The sequence below is a fragment of the Theropithecus gelada genome, chromosome 2 (genome assembly GCF_003255815.1).
Source record: "Theropithecus gelada isolate Dixy chromosome 2, Tgel_1.0, whole genome shotgun sequence".
In the NCBI taxonomy this organism is placed as follows: Eukaryota; Metazoa; Chordata; class Mammalia; order Primates; family Cercopithecidae; genus Theropithecus; species Theropithecus gelada.
Genome location: NC_037669.1, coordinates 132392018 through 132411842, shown reverse-complemented (window position 1 = coordinate 132411842; position 19825 = coordinate 132392018). Strand labels below are relative to the sequence as shown.

The 19825-nt window shown below is 41.1% G+C and overlaps 1 protein-coding gene and 1 pseudogene across 4 annotated transcripts in view; one reads left to right on the top strand and one right to left on the bottom strand.

Annotated features, from left to right (window-relative positions):
- Positions 1 to 19825, top strand: part of LOC112618307 (schwannomin-interacting protein 1) — a 614431-nt gene that overhangs the window by 418128 nt on the left and 176478 nt on the right. The window lies entirely within an intron of this gene.
- LOC112618309 lies at positions 19015 to 19622 on the bottom strand (annotated as a pseudogene). The gene has a single exon (XR_003118063.1). The product of XR_003118063.1 is annotated as a 60S ribosomal protein L17 pseudogene (transcript).

Genomic DNA, 19825 nt, shown 5'->3' with positions numbered 1-19825 from the left:
CATGTAATCCATCATTTGTGCATGGCCGAAAGATAAATTTCAAGTGAGTCATTACTACCAGTGCATTGTGGCAGAAAACATCCTGGCCAAAGGCAGACATGGGTTTGCATTGCAATGCACTTGCTTCATACGTACAGAAGATCCCTCAACTTCTCTAGGTCTTATTGGTCTCAACTGTAAAATGAGGAATTGAATTTAGTTACTTTTTATTTTTATTTTTTTCCTTGAGGCAGAGTCTTGCTCAGTCACCCAGGCTGGAGTGCAGTGGCATGGTCTTGGCTCACTGCATCCTCCACCTCCTGAGTTCAAGCAATTCTCATGCTTCAGTCTCCCGAGTAGCTGGGATTACAAGCTACAGGCATGCACCACCATGCCTGGCTAATTTTCATGTTTTTGGTAGAGACGGGGTTTCTCCATGTTGGCCAGGCTGGTCTCAAACTTCTGGCCTCAAGTGATCTGCCTGCCTCGGCCTTCCAAAATACTGGGATTTAGTTACTTCTAAGACCACTTCTAGCTCTATGATCTTATTCTATCCTCGAAAACATTTTATTACTTTATGTAGACTTTATTAAATTTGACTTTGCTTTATTATTTTATGTTCTCTATTAATTACCAAGATTTATGTACTGTGTCTGTGCCCAGTGGAAGCTAAAGATCTAGGAACACAACATGAGAATATGCTAACACTCATAATAATGTTTCTATTCTTTGGGCATTTACTACACGTCAGTCATTGACCTAGGCATTTGCTCTATCACATTTAATCTTCACAACAACCTTATATAATAAATATTTATATCCCCATTTTACAAACTATGAAATTGGGACTTGTGTATGTTGGCAGAACTTGACAGAAAGTGTTCTTGGTGAATTTCAACCCTAGATCTGCCAGCTCCAGAGCCTGTGCTTTTAACCATTATGTTATATCTGGATTCTGGCTGGATCTCTCTCCGAGGGTTGGAGCGAACCCAGTAGACACAGATAACATCCAGGAAGAAGTGTTGAGTGAAGCCATCCAGGATGTTTATCCACAAAATACAGATCTGAGAGGTGATCAAGGAAGGGAGAACCAAGATTATGCTGGAGAGCTGCACGAACTGTGGTTGTAAGGCTGCGGGAAGTATCACATCCACACAGGGAGAGGCAAGGATAGACATGGGAAGATGAGCAGTGATATTGGTAGCCTGGAGAATCTTAGCTTCTTAGTACTGGATCTTAGCAGAATTCTCTCCAAGTCTTCATCACTAAGGTGAGGTATGACAGGATTACGTGAAAATTCTCCTTCAAACATTATCTAGTGATGGCATAAGAAAATACAGTGAGAGTATCTTTAAGATACTCTTTAAGAAACAGGTGGCAAGTAGTTTGTGCTAGAGCTTCTCCCAGTGACTCATGCAAGGCACAATAGAAAGGCTTTCCAAGTTAGGCAAAGAAGGAAAGGTGAGATGGAGAAGGTATATTAGGAAGAAACCTCATGTGCCTGAAAATTATAACTAGGAAGATACAATGGGTGCAATTGGTGCTAATGTTCTATAATACCAGGCCATCTCATTTCACAGGGTGCAGACCTCAGAGGTAACCATACCCACCATTTAGAAAGTTTTCTACCTTAATAAAATGGGATGTTGTCACATCAGAAGTATATGAATTGCTTTCACCAGACACAATCGGCTCTTATAAAGTCTTCTTGCTTAAAAGATTGAATCTAAACCTAATCTAACCTCCACATAATGATCAGTTTACAGTATACACAGGCAATAGAGAAACAAGCTAAATGACACGCAAATGAAGCACTTGGGCAAATCCTATATTCTATAGGACAAGTGATGCAGTTTCTCCAAAAATAAACTACCCAGTTTCTCCAGCAAATTAATGGCATGAAATAAGGGGAGATAGATTATAGAATGAAATACACTTAATAGATATTAACGTAAAAATCAATAGTTGGTGTAATAATAAAACTTCTAGTAATTTCTCCTAAGTAAACAATTAGAGAAGCAAGTACAGATGTATGTAGGTGAGTGTTCACTGCTTTATTGTTTGTAGTGGTAGAAAAAGATGCAGTTTGGGCTGGGTGTGGTGGCTCGTGCCTGTAATCCCAGAACTTTGGGAGGCCGAAGCTGGTGGATCACCCAAGGTCAGGGGTTCGAGACCAGCCTGACCAATATGGTGAAACCCCGTCTTTACTAAAAATATGAAAATTAGCTAGGCATGATGGCATGTGTCTGTAGTCCCAGCTACTTGGGCAACTAAGACAGGAGAATTGCTTGAACCCAGGAGGCAGAGGTTGCAGTGAGCCAAGATCGTGCTACTGCACTCCAACCTGGAGTGACAGAGCGAGACTTCACCTCAAAAAAAAGAAAAAAAGAGAGAGAGATGCAGTTCTGAGACAGAAAAATAAATTAAGGTTGGGGGAACACAAGTTACAGGCAGTAGGTATGGTATGTCATGTCATGGCATGGTGTGATGTGATATGGTGTAGTAATCAGAAAACCTAGATTTTAACATGCTTGGGCAAATTAACCTCTCTAAGACTCAGTTTCCTCATCTTAAAATGAGGATGATTAAAGTTCCTATCTGATAGGGACGTTATGAGATTAAACAGGATAATATTAAGCACAAGGCCTGGCAGAATGAACATTCAATATATCCTTCCAGAATATACACCAGACTCTCGAGAATGATCATCTCTATCTACAGAAGGAAGTATGGTGAACTTTTTTACCCTTTCTGTTTTAAATTGCCTTTCATTGTCATTCAATTCTAACATTTTTGTCATTTTCATTATGAGTGTATGTGCATCCTTTTTTATAGTTAATAAACTTTATTTTTTAGAGCAGTTTTCTGTTCATAGCAAAACTGAGCACAAAGTACAGAGTTCCTATATACCCCCTACCCACTACAGGCACAACCTTCCCTACTATCAACAGTGTATCCTTTTTAAACCTTGAGTTTTTAGGTGTGATTTTAAATTTTCAAAGAAATAGGTACTTTTAACTGCTAATTTGATATGTAATTGCAAAGTCATCAAAGAAAATGGTTTGTATGATCTTGATGCTTTAAGAACTAATATTTAAACTTTTCTTTTCCTTTATAATGTAATACATGGTAAATATGTAAAAAGACAGTATATTTTCTATATACTGGGTCCTACATATTTTCTGTGTGATCTATTGTTTTTTATATATACTTTTAAATATTGGATCACGATCATGTATTTGTCCATTTTTCTTGTGATTTGTCTTATCATTTTCTTAGATTTTCAAGGCTATGTAGTGGCCCTCTTAATCCTCAGTGACCTTTTTCTTCTTTTCCTTATATTCTATTTTCTCATGCAAATAGTTTACATGAGAGAAAAAGGCACCATGAGGGAAAGAGTAACAGGAGCGATTGGGCAGACTTCAAGCAATATGAGTCAGAATAGTGTAGTGGTTACTAGCACGTTCTTTGAATGAAGACTGATCTGGATTGAAGTCCAAGCTCCAAAGCTTGCTCTCAATTTACTCATCTGTAAAATGTAGCTGATGATCATTGTACCTACCCCAAAACAAATCTATACTTTCGAGGTACCCTGGGGTATAGGTTAGGGTATTGCAGGATCTTGACAAATTTCCTGAAAGTTCTAACAGGGAAATAAATCCATTTTGACAATGAAAAATACACGAGCTTGAGAGAGTTTACTTACCTGTAGTAATGAAAAGGGAATTATTTTTATTTTTTTATTATACTTTATGTTCTAGGGTATATGTGCACAACATGCAGATTTGTTACATATGTATACATGTGCCATGTTCTTGTGCTGCACCCATTAACTCGTCATTTACATTAGGTATATCTCCTAATGCTATCCCTCCCCTCTTCCCCCACCCCACAACAGGCCCCGGTGTGTGATGTTTCCCTTCCTGTGTCCAAGTGTTCTCATTGTTCAATTCCCACCTATGAGTGAGAACATGCGGTGTTTGGTTCTTGCAATAGTTTGCTGATAATGATGGTTTCCAGCTGCATCCATGTCCCTACAAAGGACATGAACTCATCCTTCTTTATGGCTGCATAGTATTCCATGGTGTATATGTGCCACATTTTCTTAATCCAGTCTGTCATTGATGGACATTTGGGTTTGTTCCAAGTCTTTGCTATTGTGAATAGTGCCACCACAATAAACATATGTGTGCATGTGTCTTTATAGCAGCATGATTTATAATCCCTTGGGTATATACCCAGTAATGGGATGGCTGGGTAAAATGGTATTTCTAGTTCTAGATCCTTGAGGAATCGTCACACTGCCTTCCACAATGGTTGAACTAGTTTACAGTCCCACCAACAGTGTAAAAGTGTTCCTATTTCTCCACATCCTCTCCAGCACCTATTGTTTCCTGACTTTTTAATGATCGTCATTCTAACTGGTGTGAGATGGTATCTCATTGTGGTTTTGATTTGCATTTCTCTGATGGCAAGTGATGATGAGCATTTTTTCATGTGTCTGTTGACTGCATAAATGTCTTCTTTTGAGAAGTGTCTATTCATATCCTTTGTCCACTTTTTGATAGGGTTGTTTGTTTTTTTCTTGTAAGTTTGTTTGAGTTCTTTGTAGGTTCTGGATATTAGCCCTTTGTCAGATGAGTAGATTGCAAAAATTTTCTCCCATTCTGTAGGTTGCCTGTTCACGCTGATGGTAGTTTCCTTTGCTGTGCAGAAGCTCTTTAGTTTAATTAGATCCCATTTATCAAGTTTGGCTTTTGTGGCCATTGCTTTTGGTGTTTTAGACATGAAGTCCTTGCCCATGCCTATGTCCTGAATGGTATTACCTAGGTTTTCTTCTAGAGTTTTTATGGTTTTAGGTCTAACATTTAAGTCTCTAATCCATCTTGAATTAATTTTCATAGAAGGAGTAAGGAAAGGATCCAGTTTCAGTTTTCTACTTATGGCTAGCCAATTTTCCCAGCACCATTTATTAAATAGGGAATCCTTTCTCCATTTCTTGTGTTTGTCAGGTTTTTCAAAGATCAGACGGTTGTAGATGTGTGGTATTATTTCTGAGGGCTCTGTTCTTTTCCATTGGTCTATATCTCTGTTTTGGTACCAGTACCATGCTGTTTTGGTTACTGTAGCCTTATAGTATAGTTTGAAGTGAGGTAGTGTGATGTCTCCAGCTTTGTTCTTTTGGCTTAAGATTGTCTTGGCAATGCGGGGTCTTTTCTGGTTCCATATGAACTTTAAAGTAGTTTTTTCCAATTCTGTGAAGAAAGTCATTGGTAGTTTAATGGGGATGGCATTGAATCTATAAATTACCTTGGGCAGTATGGCCATTTTCACAATATTGACTCTTCCTATCCATGAGCATGGTATGTTCTTCCATTTGTTTGTGTCCTCTTTTATTTCATTGAGCAGTGGTTTATAGTTCTCCTGGAAGAGGTCCTTCACCTCCCTTGTAAGCTGGATTCCTAGGTATTTTATTCTATTTGAAGCAATTGTGAATGGGAGTTCACCCATGATTTGGCTCTCTGTTTGTCTGTTATTGGTGTATAAGAATGCTTATGATTTTTGCACATTGATTTTGTATCCTGATACTTTGCTGAAGTTGCTTATCAGCTTAAGGAGATTTTGGGCTGAGACGACGGAGTTTTCTAAATATACAATCATGTCATCTGCAAACAGGGACAATTTGACTTCCTCTTTTCCTTATTGAATACCTTTATTTCTTTCTCTTGCCTGATTGCCCTGGCCAGAACGTCCAACACTCTGTTGAATAGGAGTGGTGAGAAAGAGCATCCCTGTCTTGTGCCAGTTTTCAAAGGGAATGCTTCCAGTTTTTGCCCATTCAGTATGATATTGGCTATGGGTTTGTCATAAATAGCTCTTATTATTTTGAGATATGTTCCATCAATACCGAATTTATTGAGAGTTTTTAGCATGAAGGGCTGTTGAATTTTGTCAAAGGCCTTCTCTGCATCTATTGAGATAATCATGTGGTTTTTATCATTGGTTCTGTTTATATGGAGGATTGCATTTATTGACCACATAGTGGAAGAAAGCACTCCTCAGCAAATGTAAAAGAATGGAAATTATAACAAACTGTCTCTCAGACCACAGTGCAATCAAACTAGAACTCAGGATTAAGAAACTCACTCAAAATCGCACAACTACATGGAAACTGAACAACCCGCTCCTGAATGACTACTGGGTACATAATGAAATGAAGGCAGAAATAAAGATGTTCTTTGAAACCAATGAGAATAAAGATACAACATACCAGAATCTCTGGGACACATTTAAAGCACTGTGTAGAGGGAAATTTATAGCACTAAATGCCCACAAGGGAATTATTTTTACAACTTTTCTAGCTAGAATAAAATCTTCAGTTGGCATAGTGTAATTGGTCATTGTTCCTGAATCACTACTTCATCACCCCAGTTTTCAGAGGCACTAAATGAGATGGAGATAAAGAAGAAATCCCCCAAATTCTTCATTTCATTACGTGTTTCAGAGGCAGAAGGAAATCTCTCCTCAGTTATCATTTTGTGAGTAAATTTTGACTAAACCAAAGTAATCTATTAAGTCACTCATAATATTCCTAATATCCCAAGAAACTATTAATTTTCAAAATGATAACAGAATTTTACTCAATGCCTGTTCCTTTCACTTTCGTATGTAAATTAAGACCCTCTGGCCATCTCTTTTTCCATGACAGTTCATAAAGCCAAGCCTAATCTTCTCCTGACAAAATACATGTGAAGAAGTGAGCTTCAAAGTCTAAGCTAAGAGCAAGAAGCTAAGATGAATTCTGAAAAGAAAAAAAATGCTCTCTGAAAATAACTTGTCCAGATTCCTCCTAGCAGGTTAATTTAGGATCTGATATTAGTTTCTCATTGAAATTTTCAGAAAATGAGTGAAGCATTTGAAACAGAAAGTGCAATTGTACTCATGCGTTTAATTTTCCGAGGTTCAACTATACCAACTTTATTATACAAGGTTTGCACATTTCAAAACTTTAAACCATTTTTTCCAGTCCAATAAAAGGGCTATTTTCAAGACCAAGATATAGCAAAAGTTTGTGACGACCTTTGAAACAAGTAGACCTATCAGTTAAAAGGTCAATGATAGCCGTTTACTTGCATTTCCATTTATAAAATTGGCAATTCTTCCTTAAACAATTGTGAGCATAATTGACATAATACATACATTGGTTCTTTATCTACTTGTCATCCTCTGAGTGCTGAGGTGAAAAGGAGGAGGCTGTTATTAGGGATCTTGAGCTGAATTCATAGCAATGATCTTAATTCAGCCAAGTGATTAGAATCCAATGTGGTACCTTTCTGTTTAGACTGAAGCAGGTAAGAAGGGTCAGTCACAAAGAATCAAATGATTTAGGAACTTCATTTGCAGTACTAAGGAGCATCTCAGGGCACTTATAGATTGAATAAATAAAAACTCCATCAACCATTTACATTGAAGAAAATTGTGTTTCCAAACTGTCTTCCATAAATATTCACCTTTCAAAAGCATTTTCCTCTTATTAACCTGAGAAAACGTGGTAGAGGAAAAGTTGAAGTCATGCTTGACAGTAAGTGACGTCTACCAAAGCCTGGTATGGATTTTTCCCAGGATTTGTAGCTGATATACCCTAGAGATATGGGTAAATTGTGTCACAAAAAACTGCAGAATTGAACTAGAGGTCCCACAGCAGGACATACCATAATATTTTAGGACAAAAAAAAAAACAAAAAAAAAACAAAAGATTCCCAAGCAATCTTACTTTTGGAGCCAACCCCGACACTTCTCTGCTTTCTCGTGCACTGAAGCATCCTGAGGCACCAGTGTCTCTCAGCATGATACAGTTCATTCATACCAGCAAGCATGTGGATGGCTTCCACTTAGGCTGTCAAGTTTTTATTCTTGTTAAGAAAGAAGAAACACAGGAGGCCGGGCGCGGTGGCTCACTGCCTGTAATCCCAGCACTTTGCGAGGCCGAGACGGGGGGATCACGAGGTCAGGAGATCGAGACCATGCTGGCTAACACAGTGAAACCCTGTCTCTACTGAAATGCAAAAAAAAAATTAGCCGAGAGAGGTGGCGGGCGCCTGTAGTCCCAGCTACTCGAGAGGCTGAGGCAGGAGAATGGCATGAACCCGGGAGGCGGAGCTTGCTGTAAGCCGAGATAGCACCACTGCACTCCAGCCTGGGCAACAGAGTGAGACTCCATCTCAAAAGAAAAAACGACAACAACAACAACAACAACAAACAAGAAACACAGGGATTCAGAGAACTTAAGTTCTTTCTTACATGATGAACTATATTTGGACAAAAGTCATTCTGCTTGGTCTACAGGTTGTCATTCTCCAAACATACTCTTCTTTCTCTTGCCTCTGTGTTTTGCAAGTTCTGAAGCCTCTATCTCATATTTCCTCACTTGGTGAGCTTCCTCTCATCCCCTCAATTAAAGTCCAAGGCTCACATCCTCTGAGAAGTCCTCCCTGACTCAAGGACCTTCCTTGTCTGCATCAAATAACCTTAAAGACTCTTTAAAGTAATTATTGTCTTATTTATCTATTTTATCCACTACAGTTGAGTACAGGTGCCATGTCTTTCCTACACTGAGTGCTAAAGGTTAATCTGGGACTCAGAAAACATGTTGAATGAATACATGAATATATCCATACTAAAATTGCACTAGGCCAGGCACAGTGGCTCACGCCTGTAATCCTAGCACTTTGGGAGGCAAAGGCAGATGAATTGTCTGAGCTCAGGAGTTCGAGACCAGCCTGGGAAACATGATGAAATCCTGTCTCTACTAAAATACAAAAAATTAGATGGGTGTGGTGGTGTGCACCTGTAGTCCCAGCTGCTCGGGAGGCTGAGACAGGAGAATTGTTTGAACCTGGGAAGCAGGGGTTGTAGTGAGCTGAGATCGCATCATTGCACTCCAGAAATTTTCTCTTAAGAAAAAAAAAAAAAAAATTGTACTAGAAGTTTAGCCCATTAGAACAAAGACTAGCTTGTTCATTATCAGAGTGTATCAATTCTGATAATTCCCAGGCATATGCTCTTTAAATAAGGAAAGTAGAAAAGCAAACATCTTTGCATTTAGTAGTCACTTAATAAACGGTTCTTGAATAAATGAGCATTTTTAATGAAAGAATATCTTATATTAGGCAATTCCATTGAAAATTAAAATGGGAATTTCCTTTAGACAAAATAATCTCGTCAACACCAAAAAACCTCCATTCAAAAGTGTTCAGATCATGTTATCGAAGCCAAAAGAATTCATGGCACAAATACAAATATAGCTTAGCAGCAACACGATTGTAACAATACAATATTTTCTTCCTTCCTTTCTTTCTTTCCTCCTTCCTTCCTTCCTTCCTTCCTTCCTTCCTTCCTTCCTTCCTTCCTTCCTTCCTTCCTTTCTCTCTCTCTCTCTCTCTCTCTCTTTCTTCTTTCTTTCTTTCTCTTTTTTTTGAGAAGGAGTCTCCCTCTTATTGCCCAGGCTGGAGTGCAATGGCACAATCTCAGCTCACTGCAACCTCTGCCTCCCGGGTTCAAGCAATTCTCCTGCCTCAGCCTCCTCAGTAGCTGGCATTACAGGCATGCACCACCACGCCCGGCTAATTTTTGTATTTTTAGTAAAGACAGTTTCACTTTGTTGGCCAGGCTGGTCTTGAACTCCTGACCTCAGGTGATCCACCTGCCTCAGCCTACCAAAGTGCTGAGATTACAGGCATGAGCCACCATGCCCGGCCAACAGTACAATATTTTCAAAAATTAATTTTGGGTTTTTCTTTCCCAGCTTCCTTTTATGTGACCACATTGTCTCAAGGAAAGTAGAATGGTTACATTGAGAATAAAAGGGAATAAATAGTACATGTTTGGCTTTGTGACTCTGAAGCATGCTTTTGAGAACCAAAGCACCATCTTGAGGGACTCCAGAGATCATGACATAGAAACAGAAAGAGATTAGATGAAGGACCAAGACCTCAGCCTCCCCTCAAGGAGAGCTGGCAGATATAGAGACAGAACAGCACCTGGAGTCAGGGATAGGGGAGAGGAGAACCTGACTTAGAGTCACTCAGGGAAGAGGTTTGGTGGAGGTGAAGATGGTCAACATCAGAAGACCATGCAGAACCGTTGGAATTCGGTAGCAGGATGGATATGAGAATGCCTCTCTAAGGACATGACTCTTGATCAGGGATCCAAAGGATGTGTAGGAGCTACGTAGGAGCTTTCACAGGAAGCTGAGATAACTAATTATAGCTTGAAAGAGCACTACACACAGCATGAGGGGAGGGGCTATTTTGCTATCCCTTCTATTAATGGGTGTTCTCATGCCACCTGTGGTTTTTTTAGCCTAAGAACATTCACCTGTGTCCCAAGACTTTTTTGAACTCCACCTATACTGCCCCATATGAATATCCCCACATTTCTCAATTGTCCAGGATACCCTTAAGCCTCTTGCCAGTCCATTAAATATGGTGAATGAGAATTCCTGGCTTCTAGTGTGTCAAGGGGAACAGGGTGGTGTGGAAGAGAGAGGCACAGCACAGGTACTTAGGAAACACTGGACAGTGATCAAACTACCTCCATTACACATATTTTAAATGGAAGTTGAAATTGCAAACTCTGTGTAAACTAGTGGTGAGATTAAATTAGCAGAATGTCGGTTCAGAATCTAATAAATCTGGTCAGACCATATCCAATGTTGAGATATTTTCCTTGAATACCAAACATGAGGAGCACACATTCAGAAGAATACAGACAGGATGGTCATAGGAGAGTAATCTAAAGCACTGGGCACACACAGTCTAAAGAAGACAAAACTTGGGTGAAGTCTTTCATGAGCTGTAGGGTAAGGGAGAGCACTGGAGCTCATTACTATACTTCCCTGAACTGTGACTGCCACTAGCAGTCAGACCGATCCAAAACTGGAGTGTTCAAGATCAGTTAGTTGACCAGTTTGTTAGAATGGTGCCAAAGGACCTCTAAAGGGTGAGTGGGATAGTGAGCAGCTCAGATTACTTCTGACTCCAATTTTAATTCTATGAAATAAAGACAAAGCATTAATTTAATCAATTAACAAACATTTATTGAGCACTCGTTATGTGTCAGGCACTGTGTTAAGTGCTGGAGATGTAACGGAACAAAACGAGACATGGCCTCTCTCATGCGGCTTAGTCTAGAGGAGAGAAGGCAGACAAAATCACACAAGCAAATAAAATTTCGATGGTGGTAAGTGTTACAAAGGAGGAATGCACAGTGCTATCATAACTTTTATTTGGGGTATACCTGGACAGGAACGTGAGGATAGCTCTTTAAGTATATGACTCTTGCTCAGGGATGCAAAGGATGTGTAGGAGCTACCTCCCTCCCCTGCAGGGAAGAGCGGTCAAGACCATTGAATAAAATATGCCTCATCAAAACGCAATATGGCATAGTCATTAAAAGATAAAGCTGAATTCCGTACCTTCCACATATGAGTTGTGTGTCCTTAGGAAAGTTATTTAAGCTCTCAGCACTTAAGAGTTCTTATCTGCAAAATTAGGAAAATATATATTTCACAGGGTTAAGATAAATGAAATAAGGGATGCAAAATGATTAGACCAAGCCAATGTGTAGTGTTTATTAAACTTTGGAGATAATCCATAAATTGACATGAAATGACAATGACAAATTATTTATTGAAGATAGAGCAAGAACCTTTTAAACTACAAAACAGTCCATTCTCGGATCCTGAAAATCTCAGCATTAAGGCTGGAATCATCAAATCATTAAGTAGGTAGTGTGAACCATAGTCCACAAATCTGTTGTGAACAATATCCCATAATTCTTCATTTTTCTTCAAACCTAATTAAATATTACTCTTGCCTAGATCAGGAAACTTTTTTCGTAGATCAAAGAATTGTTCTAGATCGAAGAATGCAATCTCAATTATTATTGGATTCCTTTGTCCCTCCTAATTTTCAGTTCATCAAGGTGGTGCCTAATAAATTCATTTTCCAAGATAGCTTCACTCCTTGACAGCAGGCAACTCACTTGATCAAGATTTCTGTCCCTTTTCTCATCTGAAGCAATCTCTCCTCTCTAGTATTTCTTCTCCTCTTCCTCCTTAACTCTCTGCCTCCTACTTCTTTCTCTCCTTCTATTCTTCTTCCCTCTTTTCAAAATATCTCTGTCTCTCCCTATCTTCCAGAACATGAAACAAGTGTCTTTGATAGCGTAGGCTAGAGCAGTGTCTGACACAAGCCTGCTTTTATTCCCTTATCTGGCCCCACCCACATCCTACTGATTGGGCCATTTTACAGAGAGCTGATTGGTCTGTTTTACAGAGAGCTGATTGGTCCGTCTTGACAGAGTGCTGATTGGTGCATTTACAATCCCTGAGCTAGACACACAGTGCTGATTGGTGCATTTACAATCCTTTAGCTAGACATAAAAGTTCCCCAAGTCCCCACTAGGTTAGGTAGATACAGAGGACTGATTGGTGTATTTACAAACCTTGAGCTAGACACAGAGTGCTGATTGGTGCATTTACAATCCTCAGCTAGACATAAAGGTTCTCCAAGTCCCTATTAGACTCAGGAGCTCATCGGGCTGGGCTTCACCTAGTATATCCCACAGCTGGGCTGCAGGCCAAGCTGCCCGCCAGTCCCCTGCCATGTGCTCACACTCCTCAACCCCTGGGCGGTTGATGGTCCCGATCACCGCGGAGCAGGGGGTGGTGCTAGTTGGGGAGGCTCCGGCGGCGGGGGAGCCCACTGGTGGGAGGCGGGGGTTCGGGCATGGCACGCTGCAGGTCCCGAGCCCTGCCCCGTGGGGAGGCAACTGAGGCCCAGCTAGAACTCGAGCCACCCCGCCCCCTGGCAGGCCGACACTGCTGGGGTTCCCGGCGCACCCACTGCAGCTGGTGGCCCGGGTGCTAAGCCACTCTCTGCCCCCGGCAGGCGGCACCAGCCGGCTGCTCCGAGTGCGGGGCCCCCGGAGCCCGCGCCCGCACCTGCCAGAACTCGCCCTGGCCTGTGAGCCCCGCCCGCAGCCCGGTTCCGTTAGCCCCTCTCCCTCCACACCTCCCAGCAAGCAGAGGGAGCAGCCTCTGGCCTCAACCAGCCCAGAGAGGGGCTCCCACAGTGCCCTGGTGGGCTGAAGGGCTCCTCAAGCGCCACCAGAGTGGACGCCAAGGCAGAGGAGATGCCGAGAGCTAGGGCTGCTAGCATGTTGTCACCTCTCAACATGTGAGGTACTGCCGGAACTAGCAAGAGTGGAGAGCTGTCACTCTTAGGCCTAAAAGGCAATGAACCAAGTTACAGGAATCTACAGAGAACCTCAAGCCATGGAAGTAGGACCACCTAACTGGAGATGCAATCTTCCAGCACAGCTAATATAGCCAGTGCCCTAATCATGATAAGGAATTGGAGTGGAGAGATGCACAGAGGGATGAATACTCTTAATCTGTCTTCTCCCACTCCCTCTATTTTCTGCAAGTTCCTCCAACAGCTGAACCCAATTGGAAACCAGAGAACAGGGAGCCTGGGTCATGTGATCCTCAAAGATCAGCCTTCTTAGGCATACAGTAGGTTAGAGAAAAGCAAATAATGGATCAACGTGAGGGAAGGGTGCTGGTAAGTGTAGTGTATTTACTAATGAAGAACATTTAGGCCAGCCACAGAGATTGGCTCATTCTTGAAATTTAAAAAGTATACACATGAAGGAAATATTAGTGGTTGCCAGGGAGTGAAGAGGGGGTGGGGTTGGTGGGGAAGGGGATATAGCTATAAAAGAGCAACATGAAGGATTCTTGTGACGATGAACATATTCTGTGTCTTGACTGTATCTTTGTAAATATCTTAGCTGTGATGTTGTTCTAGTTTTGTAAGATATTTCCTTAGGGGAAACTGGGTAAAGGGTATACAAGAGGTCTTATATTATTCTTACAATAGCACGTGAAATATAAATATCTCAAAATAAAATATTTAATTTAAAAAAAGGAAAAAACAAGTTACTTGGGATCAGATGTTGGATATTTCTCAGTCTTATGTCATCAAAAGAAGTATAATTATTTGCTTCCTCAAAAAACTGAGTCTTCCATTTGATTTACACAGAAATCTGTAGCTCCTGCAATTCTTAAGCAATAATCACTGAACAAATTGATTTTTGCTAAAAGTTTCTCATTGTTTGACTTGACCATATCTTTAGAATATTTGTTAGATTGCAAAACCCCAAACACACCCATGAATAGCCTTGGTCTGTTAAGACACTGGAGGAAATGCATACTTGAGCACAGAGAGAACTAAGGAACAGATGTTTATTAGAAATAATCAAAGGAGTAGAGCAGGGGAAGTGAAGGCAGTTCATTAAAATATTCATTCTCCATCTTGTTACAAGAAGATTTAATAAGGATATTAAACATAGTACAATAAAAACTGCACACCTGGTAGAGTGGCTATTATCAAAAAGATGAGATATAAGTATTGGCAAAGATGTGGAGAAAAGGGAACCCTTGCACACTATTGGTGGGGATGTAAATTAGTAGTACAGTCATTTTGGAAAACAATATGGAGATTCCTCCAAAAACTAAAAATAGTATTACCATATGATCCAGCAGTCTCACTTCTGGGTATACATCCAAAAGAACAAATCTGTATGTTGAAGAGATATTCGTACTTCCATGTTCATTGCAGTTCTACTCACAACAGCCAAGATATGGAAACAACGTAAGTGACCATCCTCAGATGAATTGCTTTTTTAAAAATATGCTATATATATACCCAATGAAATAACATGCAGCCTTAAAAAAAGAACAAAAATTTGTCATTTGAGACAACATAGCGGAATCCAGAGAACATTCTGCTAAGCAAAATAAGCCAGGCGCAGAAAGACAAACACCACATGATCTCTCTGGAATCAGAGGCTGGTGGGGGAGGGGAAGGCAGCAGGCAGAGCAAGGGGAAATGTTAGTCAAAGGGTACAAAGTTTCAGTTAGATGGAGGGATGAGTTCTGATGATCTATTGCACAAGGTGACTATAGTTAAAATAATGTATTGTATATTTCAAAATTCCTAAAAGTGGATTTAAAATGTTCTTACCACAAAGAAATGATAAGTATGTGAGGGGACAGATATGTTAATTCGTCTAATTTGTTTATTCCACAATGTATATGTGTACTAAGACATCATATTTTGCCCCATAAATATGTAATTATTTGTCAATAAGAAATAAAAATTAAATTTAAATAAATCAACTCAAAATGGGTTAAAGTCTTAAATGTAAGATCTGAAACTATAAAACTAAAAGAAAAAAGCACAATCGAATGTTTTTAAAAATATGAATAAATCTGCTAAAGAGAAAAACAGGATAGTAACCATGAGACTCAGTCAGGAGTAGGGCTAGTACACAGCATAAAAGCCTAAATAAAGCCATGTACAGTGTGAGAAGTCAACCCTTCAAGTAGCCTCTGGCCCTACCTTTCTAACAGCCAATGCAAAAAACAAACGTGACCTATTACATGATTATAAGATAAAACTTGACTTGAAAGAAATCTGTTTGTTGTGTCCCTGTAGAGGTGACATTACAGTTTCCTCAATAACACACCTAGGATTAATAACGCTAGTTTCATTGTTCAGTAAAAACAGTTCTAACTGGGACCTAAATAATGCAGTTCAGGTGTCCAGTTTTCTGGCTTTAATTAGGGGACATTTTGGAGTATGTTCAAAATGAAAGAATTACATTCTTTAAGAAATTTTTTAAAAAAATGTTTTCCACCAAGCTTTGGGTAGGTATTAGTAAGTTTTCAAACTCAAATCCCTACACAGTGCAAGAAGGTAAAACAATGAAGAGAAATGGATGTCTGTTAAAAACAAACACTAAAAAATACAATGATAAAATAGCATTTGACAAGTGATATCCATTTGGGGGTTACAATAAGGTGTGGTAGGGAATATGCAACCTAGAGCCGACTGCTCATAACCAGCTTATTGTTATCAGAACTGAAATAGGGGCCAGATGTTGCTAGGTCTCTTATTTTTCCTGTGTATTAGAGTTCTATTACAGAAAACAGAAACCACTCTAGCTATTTTAAGCATAAAGGGCAAAGGGCTTCAACACAGGGAATTAGGTGCTTAGAACGTGTTAAGGCCAGGCCTCCAGGACTTGCTGATAGGGAACAACGAAAAATTGCCCCTAAAGGAAGCTGCTAACCCTGCCTGAGTCAGAGGACCGGAAATCAGTAAGCTTCCCCCTGAACGGTTTGCTCCGGGAACAACATAGGAATTGGGAAGATATTGCTGCTGCTGCTGCTGCTGGTTCCAGAGCCATGCTTCACCCGTCCAGGGCCACACTAACAACAAGAATAACAACAGCGTAAAGATGCTGCTGACAGCATCCACCTTTTGACCCTTACAAAGCTTGTAGCAGGAACGCTGCTACAAAAAAACCCCAAAGCGGGCTTGAACTGATCATGCCAACCACCAGGAGCAGCCAGGACGGCTGCCTTTTAAATCTTACTTGAATGCATCTCGTTGGTCAAAGTTTAAGTTAAATCACATCTGACTGCCCAGCTTAGAAATGTCCCTTTCAGGCCGGGCGCGGTGGCTCAAGCCTGTAATCCCAGCACTTTGGGAGGCCGAGACGGGCGGATCACGAGGTCAGGAGATCAAGACCATCCTGGGTAACACGGTGAAACCCCGTCTCTACTAAAAAAAAAAAAAAACTAGCCGGGCGACGTGGCGGGCGCCTGTAGTCCCAGCTACTCGGGAGGCTGAGGCAGGAGAATGGCGTAAACCCGGGAGGCGGAGCTTTCAGTGAGCTGAGATCCGGCCACTGCACTCCAGCCTGGGTGGCAGAGGCAGACTCTGTCTCAAAAAAAAAAAAAAAAAAATGTCCCTTTCAGTTGCCCAGCCTCTGGGGGCGGGGAGTGACAATATGTAGAATGTATGCAAACTAAAAATCCATTTTATTCACCATATTGTATTTTTATGCAAAGATCACCTGAGCTTTTTAATGCTGGCAATTCAATTTTTTTAAAATTAATGGATGGGCAGGCCAGTAACATAGATGTCAAGAAAAGGCATCTGTGATCCAGTCTGGTGGCTCATGCCTGTAATCCCAACAGTTTGGGAGGCTGAGGCAGGAGGATCGCTTGAGACCAGGAGTCCAAGACCAGCCTGAATAACATAGAGAGACACTTGTCACTACAATAATAATAACAATAATAATAATAATAATTAGCAGGCCATGGTGGCACACCTGTGGTCCCAGCTATTTGGGAGGCTGAGGTGGGAGGACCACTTGAGCCCAGGAGCTGAAGACTGCATTAAACTATGATCATGCCACCACTTTCTAGCTTGAGTGATGGAAAAAGAAAAAGGAAAGGAAGGGAAGGGGAGGGGAGGGGAGGGGAGGGGGAGGGGGGACGGAGAGGGAGTGGAAGGAAGGAAGGAAGAAAGAAGAAAAGAAGAGAGAGAGAAGAAAGAAAAACAAAGAAAGAAAGAAAAGGAAAGAGTGAGAAAGAGAAAGAAAGAAGGAAAGAAGGAAAGAAGGGAAGGAAGGAAGGAAGGAAAGAAAAAGAAAGAAGAAAGGAAATGCATCTGTGAACAGATCCAGCTTCAGGACAAGTAACTGGAGGGTAGTTTTTGGTTCACTTCAGTGCATGGAGGAAGATGTGAAGCCCCAACCCCTCACTCCAGTTTATATATGAATAATAGTGTCTATAGTGTGCTATATTCAAAGCACTTACAAAGGTATTTATTATTACAAAGACAGTAAATTATTGATAAAATCATATTTCAACAACACATAAATGCATATAGTAAAATTTAGTTTATCTTCTTTTACTGCCCACTGCCCACATGTAACCTGGAATAACATGAAATAAGTCAGACTTCTCTGTGTTGGGAGCTGAATCTGCTAGAAGCATCCTTTGATTCAGGGGGTCTATACAGAGAAAGCTAGAGCCAAGGTGTTGGACTATTCAGAGAACCTAGCCAGTACGTATGGTGGGGGTTTAATTTGGCTGGTGAGTTTAGTGACTGAGGAATAGGTGGCCTCTCCAAAATGGATAGCTCATATTCAGCTGAGAACAAAGGGAATTTCTTATAACATATTCTACACATAGTGAAGCAAACAACTACAATGTTCTGTATCAGAGATGTTTTACCAGCTTTGTGGTAATCTCAGATTTTGTGGTTAATGGTCACATTTATTGTTAATATTTGAATAACTGGGTGGGCACAGTGGCTCATGCCTGTAATCCCAACACTTTGGGAGGCTGAGGCGGGTGGATCACTTGAAGTCAGGAGTATGAGGCCAGCTTGGCCAACGTAGCGAAACCTCGTCTCTACTAAAAATACAAAAAGTAACCGAGCATGGTGGGAGGTTCCTATAGTCCCAGCTACTTGGGAGGCTGAAGCGGGAGAATCGCTTGAACCCAGGAGGCAGAGATTGCAGTGAGCTGAGATTGCGCCATTGCACTCTAGTCTGGGTGACAGAGCAAGATCCTGTCTCAAAAAAAAAAAAAATTGAGTAACTTAGAGAACATGTTGCCTTTCTCAGTAAACGTTAGAAGAAAGGGGTTATAATTTATTATATTCTAAACACTACAATAAAATATTTCAATTTAAATAAGACCTTTGTTCCCCTAGCTTATCTTTCAGCAATGTTTCCTGTTTATTTTGCTCTTGTTTTCTTTTTTTTCTTTTTTCTCTTTTTGAGGCAGAGTCTTACCCTGCTGCCCAGGCTGGAGTGCAGTGGCACCATCTCGGCTCACTGCAACCTCTGCCTCCTGGGTTCAAGCGATCCTCCCGCCTTAGTCTCCCAAGTAGCTAGGTTTACAGGCACCAGCCAGCCGGCCCAGCTAATTTTTGTATTTTTAGTAGAGATGGGGTTTTGCCATGTTGGCCAGACTGGTTGTGAACTCCTGACCTCAGGTGATCTGCCTGCCTCGGCCTCCCAAAATGCTGGGATTACAGGTGTGAGCCACCACACCTGGCCTATTTAGCTCCTGTTTTCAGAAGAAAGTAAACAGTCTTTATCTTTTTTTTTTCCTTTTAATTACATTTATTTTAATGCTGAATTTACTCCCGTGCCATACGTTTTTGTTTCTTCAGTTTCTTCTGGGATATCTTTTTCTTCTGGGCAACCTCCTCTTCTGGTTTAGGAACGATCTGTTCCTTTTCAGTAAGGATCATCTCAATGTAGCAGGGAGAGCTCATGTATGGGTTAATCCGACCATGAGCTCTGTAGGTTCGTCGGAGCATCTTAGGTGCTTTGTTCACTTGGATATGCTCAATGACCAGAGAATCTACATCTAAACCCTTAAGTTCAGCATTACTCTCTGCGTTTTTAAGCATGTGCAGCAAAAATTCAGCACTCTTTTTGGGCCACCGACCTTGTGTCCAGCCCCACTGCTTGGCCTGGGCACACCTGCCAACTCCACCATTGTAACGTCGGAATGGTACGCACTGTTTCTGTAAAGTGACATCTTTCAGATACTTTGTGGCTTTTCAAATATGCATACCCTTGATGGCCTGGGCAGTTTCATGAGTGTTCTTAAAGTGAACACGAAGATTGGAACCTCTTGATTTGCATGATTTCATGGGGTTCTCCGGGTCAAGTGAATAGCGAACCATTTTCACAGATTACCACTGGACACTGGATCTCCCGAGTCCGCACGCACCACAGGCGGCCCCACCAGTGGAGGAGCCGGGTTGTCCCATTCCCGCCCATCACGTCCCTCTGCGGACCTCAAAGACCGACCGGCCCGGCTCCCAAAGTTGGACCCTCCGCCACGTCCCCCCGCATAAGAAACCACTGCCTCCAGCGAGGATTTAGTAGCCCTGGGAGT